This window comes from Oncorhynchus gorbuscha, linkage group LG08, assembly GCF_021184085.1.
Source record: "Oncorhynchus gorbuscha isolate QuinsamMale2020 ecotype Even-year linkage group LG08, OgorEven_v1.0, whole genome shotgun sequence".
Taxonomy (NCBI): domain Eukaryota; kingdom Metazoa; phylum Chordata; class Actinopteri; order Salmoniformes; family Salmonidae; genus Oncorhynchus; species Oncorhynchus gorbuscha.
In genome coordinates, this window is record NC_060180.1 from 29,545,976 (window position 1) to 29,558,583 (window position 12,608).

At 39.9% G+C, this 12,608-nt stretch overlaps 1 long non-coding RNA gene and 1 pseudogene across 3 annotated transcripts in view; both read left to right on the forward strand.

Annotated features, from left to right (window-relative positions):
• The window catches only part of LOC124041466, an 11,303-nt gene extending 9,018 nt beyond the window's left edge, over positions 1-2,285 (forward strand). Inside the window, exons 2-5 of one of the 3 annotated variants that reach the window (XR_006839949.1) lie at positions 79-158; positions 298-468; positions 573-659; positions 751-2,285. This is a non-coding gene — a long non-coding RNA (uncharacterized LOC124041466). Of the gene's footprint in view, positions 1-78; positions 159-291; positions 469-572; positions 660-750 lie in introns of all 3 variants that reach the window. The other 2 variants (XR_006839950.1, XR_006839948.1) reach the window with 2 other exon arrangements.
• A 7,192-nt stretch (positions 2,286-9,477) lies between these two features.
• Positions 9,478-10,558, forward strand: LOC124040635 (annotated as a pseudogene).
• The last annotated feature ends 2,050 nt before the right edge of the window (positions 10,559-12,608 follow it).

The window sequence follows — 12,608 nt, forward strand, 5'->3', positions numbered from 1 at the left end:
ATTGCATAAACTATAGTCTTTCAAATTTGTGATTGACTTAGTGTTGTCTATTGCTGTTTTTGTGTAACATACTTTCAGATCACTGTGTACCTCGTCAGAATACCTTCGGGAACCACCTTCTTGCACAGACTGAGAAGGATGTGGAGGTTTTTGACGAGGTAAAATAATTGTCTGCTGTTCATTTATTTTCTGGCCTTCTCCAAGAGATATGTAAGAAATGTATTTTGTAATATGAAATATAATTTGCATTTAGTCCTGTTGTCAATCAATGTGAGACTGAACATCGACAAGTTGCAGGAGAAACAGAAGGAGAGCAACCGGGGGAGAATCAAGAAGGGGAAGTAAAGAAGGGCAAGTACTTCGACATCTGGGCAAATTACTTGGGTTTCGAAGAAGGACGAAAGGAAGGCAAGACTTGGGGGAACCTCGCTGCTTTTTCGCTCCTAGCTGGAGTCACCATCCGTTCAGGTGAATATAAAACATCTCAGATAATTATTTTCATTTGCACACAAAACAACCTGAAACCAATTTTAGTTTCCCTATCAATGATATTTTTCTCTTTGTCTCCCTAGGGTTACCTCGGTGGAAGCTAACAACCTTCTCCAGTTGGACGGTCGACCACCGGATGCCCTGCACTTCAGTGAAGCCCATTAGACAAAGTATGTTAAGCTTTGGTTGACATTTGAGAAAGCAAGAAATTGTAGTTATGCTGAATGTACCTCTTCAATTGACCTTTCCAAATGACTTTAGGACCATCGACTGTCCGAGCACCCCAGGAGGTATCCCATCCACCAGAGCCAGTGAGTTCAGATCAGTCTGGTTCTCTGAGTCAGAAGGGTACCAGCCTGATGTCCTCAATTACCAACCACTCTCCAACTTTTCATTACATCTGCTACAGCTACTGTTGTCATTATCTGCTAAGAAATATTTTGTGCTCTATCATGCTGGGCACATATGTGAGATACACAGACTAACTAACTAAAAACACTTGCACTGCAAACACTCCGAACAGGCAGAACCTCCCAACCACACAGCAACCACCTCCTTTATATTCCACACACCAGAATTCTGTATTTTAGTTTTTGATTGCCATGAGTGTACAAAGAATCTGTGAAAAATATTAGTGCCACAACTGTACCAAAGGAATATCAATGTTTATGTATTAATCTTTAATAGGTTGGATTTCACAGCGGTTTCACAAGGTGTTAATTGTAAGGTATCCCTTGATGGTATTTATTAGTTCCACATTACTTATTGTTGTGTCCTAGGATCTACAATAGACACATATATTCAACCACAAGGGTGTGCTAGTGAGCTATGCGAGATAGAAAAAAAAATGTATCATACTAGAGGACTACAGAAATTATATTATTCGGTGTAGATGAGGGAAGGGCAGGTTAAGATATAAACATGACAGCCAGACAAGCCAGTGTATGAATCAAATGGATTTGCTTATGAATGGAGAGGAAATTAGCTGATTTTTGTGATCTGTAAGCAAAGTAACATTAATGTGTCAAGCAGATTAGTTAGAAACTCTGAAGCTCTCAACTAGATGAGAAGAGTTCCCTCAGTCCAGTGTCTGTGTTCTTTTGCCCCTCTTAATCTTTTCTTTTAATGGCCTGTCTGAGATATGGCGCTTTCTTTGCAACTCTGCCTTGAAAGCCAGCATCCCGGAGTCACCTCTTCACTGTTGACGTTGAGACTGGTGTTTGGCGGGTACTATTTAATGAAGCTGCCAGTTGAGACTGAAATTTAAAAATGTATAAAACCATAACTAGAGACTCAATGAATAGGGTACAACAAAGGGCTGCTGTTTTTCTTCAGCACTGTCAACACTTTGTGCATTTTATGGATTAAAGTGTTGAACATCCTCTACACTACAACCAGCACTGTAGCTGCACTGAATGACTAAAGCAAAGTGTTCCAATAAGCTTGCTTTGTTATTTTTAGCGGCTTGTCTCTTTTCTAATATCGAGGAATGTTTCACTTTCCATTTTTACACGCTACTCGCTTATGCACTCACCAGTTCTGTTCTGTGAGCTTGTGTGGCCTGCCACTTCATGGCTGAGCTGTTGTTGCTCCTAGACGTTTCCACTTACAGTTGACCGGGGCAGCTCCAGCAGGGCAGAAATTTTATGAACTTTTTGTATTTTATTCATTTTCCCAGTAGCTGTTGCAAAAGCAGCAGAAAGCGTACAGTATTATATATATATATATATGTATATATATAAGTGTGTTAACAACCGTTTCACAGGTGCATGTCCATTAATTGTTTATGGTTCATTGAACAAGCATGGGAAACAGTGTTTAAACCCTTTACAATGAAGATCTGTGAAGTTATTTGGATTTTTACTAATCTTTGAAAGACAGGGTCCTGAAAAAGGGATGTTTCTTTTTTTGCTGAGTTTATATGTTTTGAACATGACAGTTTACAATCTAAAGTAATGCCAAGTCATTTAGTCTCCTCAACGTGTTAAACAGCCACACCATTCATTACCGGATTCAGCTGAGGTCGAGAACTTGTACCAAATACAATGCTCTTAGTTTTAGAGATGTTCAGGACCAGTTTATTACTGGCCACCCATTCAGTGACTTCATTAGCTGTGGCTGCTAATGTGAATACGGTTGAATCATCAGCATAAATGGATGGACACACATGCTATGTTTAATGCCAGTGGCAGGTCATTGGTAAAAAAATAGAAAAGAGTAGTGGGCCTTGAGAGCTGCCCTGCGGTACACCATACTTTGTTTGACATTAGAGAAACTTCCATTAAAGAAAACCTGTTGAGTTCTATTAGATTGCCATATCGTGGATTCAGAGCTGAGGTTGAAAATCCATATCACATACACTCCGTTCAAAAGTTTGGGGTCACTTAAATGTCCTTGTTTTTGAAAGAAAATCCATTTTTTTCCCCATTAAAATATCATTAAATTGATCAGAAATACAGTGGAGACCTTGTTAATGTTGTAAATAACTATTGTAGCTAGAACTGGCTGATTTGTAATGGAATATCTACATAGGCGTACAGAGGCCCATAATCAGCAACCATCCCTCCTGTGTTCCAATGGCATGTTGTGTTAGCTAATCCAAGTTGATCACTTTAAAAGGCTAATTGATCTTTAGATAACCCTTTTGCCTGTAATCGAACCCACAAATGCTGATGCTCCAGATACTCAACTAGGCTAAAGGCCAGTTTAATCAGCACAACAGTTTTCAGCTGTGCTAACATAATTGCAAAATGTTTTTCATTATCAATTAGACTTTTTAAATGATAAACTTGGAATAGTTAGCACAACGTGCCAATGGAACACAGGAGTGATGGTTGCTGATAATGGGACTCTGTAGCCTATGTAAATATTCCATAAAAATAGTAATTTATAACATTAATAATGTCTACACTGTTTGATCAATTTTATGTTATTTTAATGGACATTTTTTAAAATTGTATTCTTTCATAAACAAGGACTTTTCTAAGAAACTTTTTAACGGTAGTGTACTTTATTTCAACAACAGGTTATGGTCAATAATATCAAAGGCTGTATTGACATCTAACAGTGCAGCTCCCACAATCTGCTTATTATCAATTTCTTTCAATCATCAGTCATTTGTGTCAGTGCAGTACATGTTGAGTGCTCTTGTCTAAAGCATGCTGAAAGCCTTTTGTAAATTTGTTTTCAGAGATATAGCATTGTATTTGGTCAAACACAATTTTTCCAACAGTTTGCTAAGAGCTGGCAGCAAGCTTAAAGGTCTGCTATTAGAACCAGTAATGCGGAAGCGGAAGTACTTTGGCTTCCTTCCAGGCCTGAGGACAAAGACTTTCCTCTGGGTTCAGATTAAACATTTGATAGAAAGGAGTGGCTATAGAGTCAGCTACCATCCTCAGAAGCTTTCCATCTAAGTGGTCAATCCCAGGAGGTTTGTCATTATTGATCGATAACAAGAATTTTTCAATTTCTCCCACACTTAACTTTACAAAATTCAAATTTGCAATGCTTTTCTTTCATTGTTAGTTTTTTTATGCATGAATAGCTCAGTTGGTAGAGCATGGCGCTTGTAACGCCAGGGTAGTGGGTTCGATTCCCCGGGACCACCCATACGTAGAATGTATGCACACATGATTGTAAGTCGCTTTGGATAAAAGCGTCTGCTAAATGGCATATATTATTATTATTATTATATTACAATTACTCACTGTTATAATAATATAATAATATGCCATTTAGCAGACGCTTTTATCCAAAGCGACTTACAGTCATGTGTGCATACATTCTACGTATGGGTGGTCCCGGGGATCGAACCCACTACCCTGGCGTTACAAGCGCCATGCTCTACCAACTGAGCTCATTGTTGGCATTTCCTGCCTAAGTTTTCCCACTTTGCCAATTATTAAATAATCATTCAAATAATTGGCAAAATCAAATGGTTTTGTGATGAATAAGCCATGTCGATGACAGATGGAGTTGAATTTGTCTTTCTGCCCATAATTTAATTTAAAGTACTCAAGTTTTTTTTTCCATCATTCTTTATATCATTGATCTTGGCTTCATAATACAGTTTCTTCTTCTTTTTGTTAAGTTTAGTCACATAATATCAAATTTGCAGTAAGTCAGACAGATTTGCAGCCACATATTAGCCACTCCTTCTGCCCCATCTCTTTCAACCATACAGTTTTTCAATTCCTCATCAATCCATGGAGCCTTAACAATTCTAACAGTCAGTTTCTTTAAAGGGTGCATGTTTATCAATAATTGGAAGAAGCAATTTGATAAATTAATCAAGTGCAGCATCTGGATGCTCCTCATTAATCACATCAGACAAACAAATATTTTTTAACATCATCCACATAAGAGTCGGAGTAAAACCTTTTGTATGATCTCTTATACACTTTTTAGGCCCAGCTGTTGGAACTTTGGCTTTCTTGAATATAGCCACTATATTGTGATCACTGCATTCAATGGGTACAGACTCAGCTTTAGAACAGAGTTCTACAGTATTAGTAAAAATGTGATCGATACATATGGATGATCTTGTTCCTGTAGTGTTTGTAAACATCCTGATATTGATTAATAACCTGAACCAGATTACAGGCACTGGTTACAGTAAGAAGCTTCCTCTTGAGCGGACAGCTTGATGAAAACCAGTCAATACTCAGGTCCCCAAGAAAGTAGACCTCTCTGTTTACATCACATACAGTGGCTTGTGAAAGTATTCACCCCCTTGGCATTTTTCCTATTTTGTTGCCTTACAACCTGGAATAAATTTGAAGATTTTTGGGTGGTTTGTGTCATCTGATTTACACAACATTTGTAGATACAAAATATGTTCTATTGTGAAACAAACAAGAAATAAGACCAAAAAAACAGAACTTGAACGTGTAGAACTATTCAGATCTTATTTACAGGCTTCATAGCAATGGGGGTGAATACATATTCAAGTCATTTTTTCCATTTCACTTCACTAAGTTGCACTGTTTTGTGTATATCCATTACATGAAATCCAAATAAAAATCTATTTTAAATTACAGGTTGTAATTCAACTAAATAGGAGAAACGCCAAGTGGGATGAATACTTTTACAAGGCACTGTAGTCTATTTATTGTGGTGTTGAAGTCCGTATGTTTTGTTTATTGGTTGACCCCCCCTTCTCGCTCGGTGGTCATCGTAGCCAGCCTACTAGCTGCCACTGATTCTTTTCTCCCCCTCCTTATGTGTTTATTGATTACACCTGTTTTGGGTTTGTTGTAATTAGTTGGGCTTTATTAGTCAGCCGGCCCGCCCGTTTCTTTGTGCGGGATTGATTATTGTAATCCTGGTGTTTGATACAGACGAGCATGTTCGTGTTTGATACAGACGAACATGTTCGTGTATGATTGTATATAGTGCTGGACCGTTTTCGTTCCCCGTGTCTGGGGCATTTTTTTGAGCACCCAGTGTTTAGTGGTTTACCGTGTGTGCATTAAAAGAGCACTATATTGAACTCTCTGTTTTCCTGCGCCTGACTTCACCCTCATGACACCCAGTACCTTACAAAACAAAAAAATGTACGTTCCCACAACATCCAAGGAACCAAATGTGCTAACTGGGTTACTACAGTAACCCTATGAGTGGGGACCAACCAGGGTAGATTATGTAGAGTAAGAGAAGTCAAGCATGCTGACATACCGGTATAGCTAGAGTGGAATCCCCTTTTCAGCTTCATCACGGAAATACTGTATAAGAGACGTAGAGAAGGGAGGGAGATACAGTAAAACCAGTGGGAGAGAAAGGGGGATTTCCTAGGAAGAATAACAAACAAGGCAGAACCACCTAGCTGCTTACACCTGAGTATCTGTCAATATAACATGACGAGGAAGAAGGATTGATGTGGTTGTTCCGGTTATCATACCTGTCATGTTTCACTTACCGATAGTTTGTGTACACATTCATCTATATGCTGTCTGTCACATTCATCTCTATATGACTGATTTGTTCCACTCGTTGACACTTGTACACACTACCCCTCGACTGCCCTGTTTCATCCATGACATCATGGGTTTCGACATGCACATAGTGGAGACAATGTTCTTTTTTAGGCTTCAGGCTTGTCTAGATTACTGGTTCTCGAACCTGCTCCTGGACACCCAAAGGGCTGCACAATTTTGTTTTTGCCCTAGCACTACACAGCTGATTCAAATGATCAACTCATGAGGCTTGAATATATATGCACGCAACATTTTTCCATGTTTTTTTTTTATTTCACTTCACTAAATTGGACTATTTTGTGTATGTCCATTACATGAAATCCACATAAAAATCCATTTAAATTACAGGTTGTAAAGCAACAAAATAGGAAAAAAACAAAGGGGATGAATACTTTTGCAAGGCACTGTACACTATGGTGCATTTCACACATATTATTTAGATACTGACTGTTAGCACTTGGTGTTGCCCATAGCAGCACCCCAAAATAAAAGGCCTTGGATGTGCCAAGTGAACCTGCAACCACAACATTTCAATAACACTTGACATAAGATCTTCTCTAAGCATTACAGGGATATGGCTCTGAATATATACAGCAACACCTCCCCCATAAGCTTTTCTGTCTCTTCTATAGATGTTATATCCTTGTATTGCTACTGCTGTATCATCAAGTTATTATCTAAGTGAGTCTCAGAAATGGCTAATATATTAATGTTATCTGATGTTAGTAAGTTATTGATTTCATGAACATTATTTCTAAGTCTACATACATTAACATGGGCTATTTTCAGCCCTTTCCCAGGTAGCTTATCAGGGATAGACATATTACTGAAAAGAGCAAACAAAGCAAGAGAAAATATATATATACATTCAGCAGTCCATTAATGTGTGTGTGTGTGTGTGTGTGTGTGGATGGCCATTCTACTGGGTTCTGTAGCTCAGTTGGTAGAGCATGGCGCTTGTAACGCCAGGGTAGTGGGTTCGATCCCCGGGACCACCCATACATAGAATGTATGCACACATGACTGTAAGTCGCTTTGGATAAAAGCGTCTGCTAAATGGCATATATTATTATATTATATATTATTACTGGGATGGCCATTCTACTGTCAATGTTTGTCTATGGAGATTGCATGGCTGTGTGCTAAATTGTATACACCTGTCAGCAATGGGTGTGGCTGAAATAGCCAAATCCACGAATCCATATATGTTTGCATATATAGTGTATCTTGACATGCAATATAATTTGACCACCATCAGTGCATGTTACGATAATAATCCATATAAACTACAGTCCAGGTGGAACTTATTCTGCAGAACATACAGATTGGCTCATCAGATATCATTTCCCAAAACCAAATTTATCAGATTTTTTGATTAATTTAAGACCTAAATCCTCGCAAAACACATGCCATTCCGGTGCACAAATGCAATCCACCCTTGGGTTTTTGGCAACAGGCACTTTTCAGAGGGAGCTTGCCGGTCGGCATCTCACATCCCTCCATGAGCCAATCATTTGGAAACAATCATCAGCAAAACGAACTGTAAAATACAATTTCCATACACCATTGCACAACAGGTCAAGAAAGGTTTCTTTGCCATGAATGGGTTCCCAAATATGTACAGAGTAATAGATAGCACCCACATTGCCATAAAAGCACCATCCCAAAACAACTTAAACTAGAATATGTGAACAGAAAAGGTGAGGGGTTACATGGTGCGTAAAAAAAAACTCTACTGAATGTGGTGGCAAGGTGGCCAGGTGGAACGTACGACTGCATTATTGTTGGCTTATACAACTACAGGAGGGAGCTGTTGATGATGGATGGCTTATTGGTGAGGATGTCTCATAAAAAGTATTGTATTTCATGGTACTGCTTTGTATATTCCCCACAGCCATTAAAGGGATGATTTTGACCATATATGATTAATTATGGGCGTTTCGAAATGCAAATAGCCAAGGTCATGCAAGAGCACTGAGTCTCCTACTGGTGTGTGTAAGATGCTCCTAGGATTGTTTGATAAATCACACTTTTTCTATGCATACGAACATTCTAAATTCCATTTGTAAGTAGCATTTTAGAATAGTTTCTACCGAATATTGATAAATGAGGCGCCTGGAGATTCATTTACCTTTCTGCTGCATTCACAATTATGTCAAGTGTTGTTGATTTCTTGTTAGTTCAGCATCCCTCAACTGATGAACAACACTTTAGCAGGCTGCAGGACATCCATTGCCATTTCTTCCTCATTTGCACTTGCCCCGATTCTTGCTACTTCAACCTCCTTCGCCCTTACAGGACACTCCTGGAACACGGGAATGTGGTTCCCACCACAATTGCAGCGCTGTGTATCTACTGTGACTCTTCCACAACATATTTATTCAGTCTGCACACACTTGGCCACCTGGCGAAACCTTTTACATTTAAGCTTTCACCAAATATGTCATCGAAACTTTTCATCAAATAGCAATATCACTGATAGGCCTTCCTCTTTCCTTCCATTCATCATACGGTTCAATTGAGTGCTTCCACCACTCCTGGTAGGTGGTGCTTTAGATGTTCCGCCTCCATTTTCACAGTGATGGCAGAGATGACACCTTTTACCGGTGCCCTGATCAGAAAAAGCGTTCTACTTCATACTCCTATAACTCCCTGAGACACAATGCACGCTCCTTTTGTTCTTCTGACATACAATGACTCTACACCATGCCACTCCTGGTGACTTTGATGAACTCCACTTTTCCCAGGGCATCCTCCACCATCTCCTTGACCGCAAATAGATCTCCCAAAAACACACTCTACATCTTTCTTAACAACTTTAGCCCGTTTTGCTCCAGTTTGTTTTTCTTCTATTCACCATCTGACTCAAACAGTGCTTCCATGGTCTTTCCTTCCTCCGCCTTGGGCCTCCACGAACAAGCTCACTTCCTCCCACACTCTACTCTCAGCTGCGCGACATAAGTCATCCATTTGGGCGGCAGGCATTTTCATATAACCTTTCCTTCCAGTCCGCATGACTGACGCATGTAGTTAACAGGCTTGTTCGGCATTGCAGCTGACAGTGCAGACGACTGCCTGACTGACTGATCTAAAAATGACCTTGCATCATAAATACCTGCTCATTATTATTGTTCGATCAATCAGTCAGTCAGTCACCATTTACCCACAATGCATCATGGATTTGATGTGCCCTAATATGTCATTAACACGTGGCTGCATGGAGGTTGCTAAAATTATGTTGTGTTCATAACCAAGTGGGAAGTGGGAATTTACGACATACAACTGGGAAACATCGACTTGAACAGCGCTCCAACTTGTAATTACTAGTGGGAATCTCGTTATCATCCCTGAGCTCTGAGTGTACCTATGACCTCATGGAGCTGCTAGAGAAAGAGTGGGAGACATTCGGGGGGGAAGAGTGGTCTAGATCTGGGCTACGGTGCTGGACTGCTGGGCCTACTGGCACTAAAGAAATGTGCAAGTCGGGCCCATTTCCAGGACTATAATAGTACCATTATAAAATGGCTCACGCTGTCTAACGCACTGCTAGACTGTCAGGTGGAAGGACAAGACAATGAGACAATTATAGACGAAGAATAGGAGGAGGAGGACGAAGGTAAGGAAGGAAGAGGAAAAGTCAAAGGAGATGAAGAAGAATGAACAGAAAAATAGGAGGGAAAGGATAGCAGCATATTGCCCAAGAGGCAAGCTCTGGAACCCTCCTAGCACCCAAAGCTGTCCTGCTGCCGTTTCTTCTCAGGCGACTGGACAATGTTCCTAGTGCTGGTCCTCAAGGAAGATCCGTCCCCTAAATATGACGTAATCTGCACCTCGGGGACCATTTACAACACTGTGTACAACTCAGCTCTTCACAACACCCTCCAGACTGTTGGCCTCAGGGTGAATGGTCTACCTGGCCACCAAGGGCAACTACTTTGGGGTGGGTGCTGCACCTGTTTGAATAGTTTGTGGAGGACAAGGGAGTGTTTGATATGGAGAAACTGTGGAATGTGGGCCAGGGGCTACAGAGACATGTCGTAGTGATGCGCTTCAAAGCAGAGGATCACTGGTTCGAGCCTAGTATGGGGCAGTGAAGGAAGCTAAGCTGTTAGCAGTACACTGATTTAGAGCTAGGACGAAAAAACGAATATAATATCGTTCATTACCATAAGTAGCCTATACTAGAGAACTGTGTAGTTTAAAACGAAATAAGTTTGTTAATATGGGCGATTGTTAATTGTACAATTGATGGCTACAACGATCAAGCTAGTGGTACTGTAGTAGTTTAAAGCTGCAATATGTCACTTTTTGGGCGACCTGACAAAATTCACATATAAATGTGTTTTATAGATCTGCCATTCTCATTGAAAACAAGTCTAAGAAGCATTAGATATGTTCTATGTGTGCTATTGCTATGCGACCCGTTGTTAGATTTTGTTTCTGCGTCTTTTACTTTTGGTTTTGAACACCAGCTTCAAACAGCTGAAAATACAATATTTTTGGTTATGGAAAATATACTTAGTTCACTGATTCTCTATACTATACTTTCTTGCTTTGTCACATAAACTGAAATTAGGCAAACTATTAGAATTTTTGGAACCAGGCAATGGTGGATCGATATCTGCATGGTGCATCTTTTTAAAGGATAATAAATAAAGGAATGTGGTGCATGTCAGAAACGTATCCTTATCGCACCAATTCAGGCAATTTCTGAGCAACACCGATTTCTGTCCGTATGGCCCAGCTCTACACTGACCCCCATTACACTTGCACATAATTAAGTATGAATGGTTGTTTGACAGATAATGAAGAGATATTCTGGACATATAAAATATTTTATACATACTGTAGGCTACATAGTCGAGCAAGCAGGTATGACAGTCTGGCTTACTACCTTTGTAGAAACCTGTAAAAACTTGTACTGTATGTCAAATACATGAGGTGCGCTAGATTAAGAAAATAAAGCAGATTAAGGAGGAGTTTGAGAAGCTTCACCAGTTGCTACCAGAGGAAGGAGAGGACCAGGATAGCTGCACTAATGGAGGGAAAAGAAGCAGAAGTCTGATGATAAAGAAGATTGCGGAGATTAGCAAAAAAGATATGTGATATTCCATCAATATGGAACCATTGAAACTTGCAAACTAGGCCTATAACAAGCATACCTCAAGTGTTTCAAATGGTTTGTCTCAAATGTATTTAGCCTGTTTTTAACAGGACATCTTTACACATACAGTACATACTGTACAAGTGTCTGTGCAGCACTCAATGTGAACATGTGAAAGTGTTTTCAACTCAGTTTCCATTTGTTAAGTGTATGTTTGTGAAACTAAAAAGAATAGCTGTTTGTATTCATGTTGGATCATGTGGACATAAAAGTGGTAGTTGAAGTAGGTGCAATATACGACTTAAAAGAAGATGCCATTTCATGTCACCTCTCTTTCACTTCCTATATAGACCATTAGAATAGGACTGGTGCCAGTAACTGAAGTGCAGGAGAAAAGCGGAGAGGAGGTAAAGCAATAAAGGTCTTTACAGGGGGGATTGATGGGTGGGGGGGGGAGGAAGGAAGGGAAATGGGCTCAGTGACCTTTGCAGGAGATTCCCCCAGTGTTCAAACGGCGCCATGAAAGCAAGGCTTGTTTCTGAAGTCCGCCGCAAAATGTCAATTGCAACTTATCCCACCTGCCCAAGGACGGGGTCTGAAAGTGGAGTCTGGAGTCACTGTAGTGTAGCCCATCTATTCTACAGTGAGGCTCTCTATGTGGTCTCTGTGTCTCCTTCTAATGTCTGGGTCCTGCTGAGTAAATTCACCTTTTCAAATTTTAAGGCAGCAAAATGTGAAGGCCGTGCAAAGGGTGTGTAGACTTTCGCTAGGCACTGTATAAGTGTCAAGATGGACACGCTTTACCCTAATATATTAATTTCACTTCCCATCTAGCACACAATGTTCTGTCCTCTGGTTATTTTGCATACAACCTTCCCACGACGTTCTGGGAATGGTGCAGGATAGTTTTTTGGCTTTGGAAAATTCTTGGCAGTTTTAACAAAATTGATGAAATAAAAATAAAAATCTTGGTATTTCATTACTTTAACAGAACTAACAAAACCTTTTTCCTAAAAGTTAAAACATTGTTACAATTAATT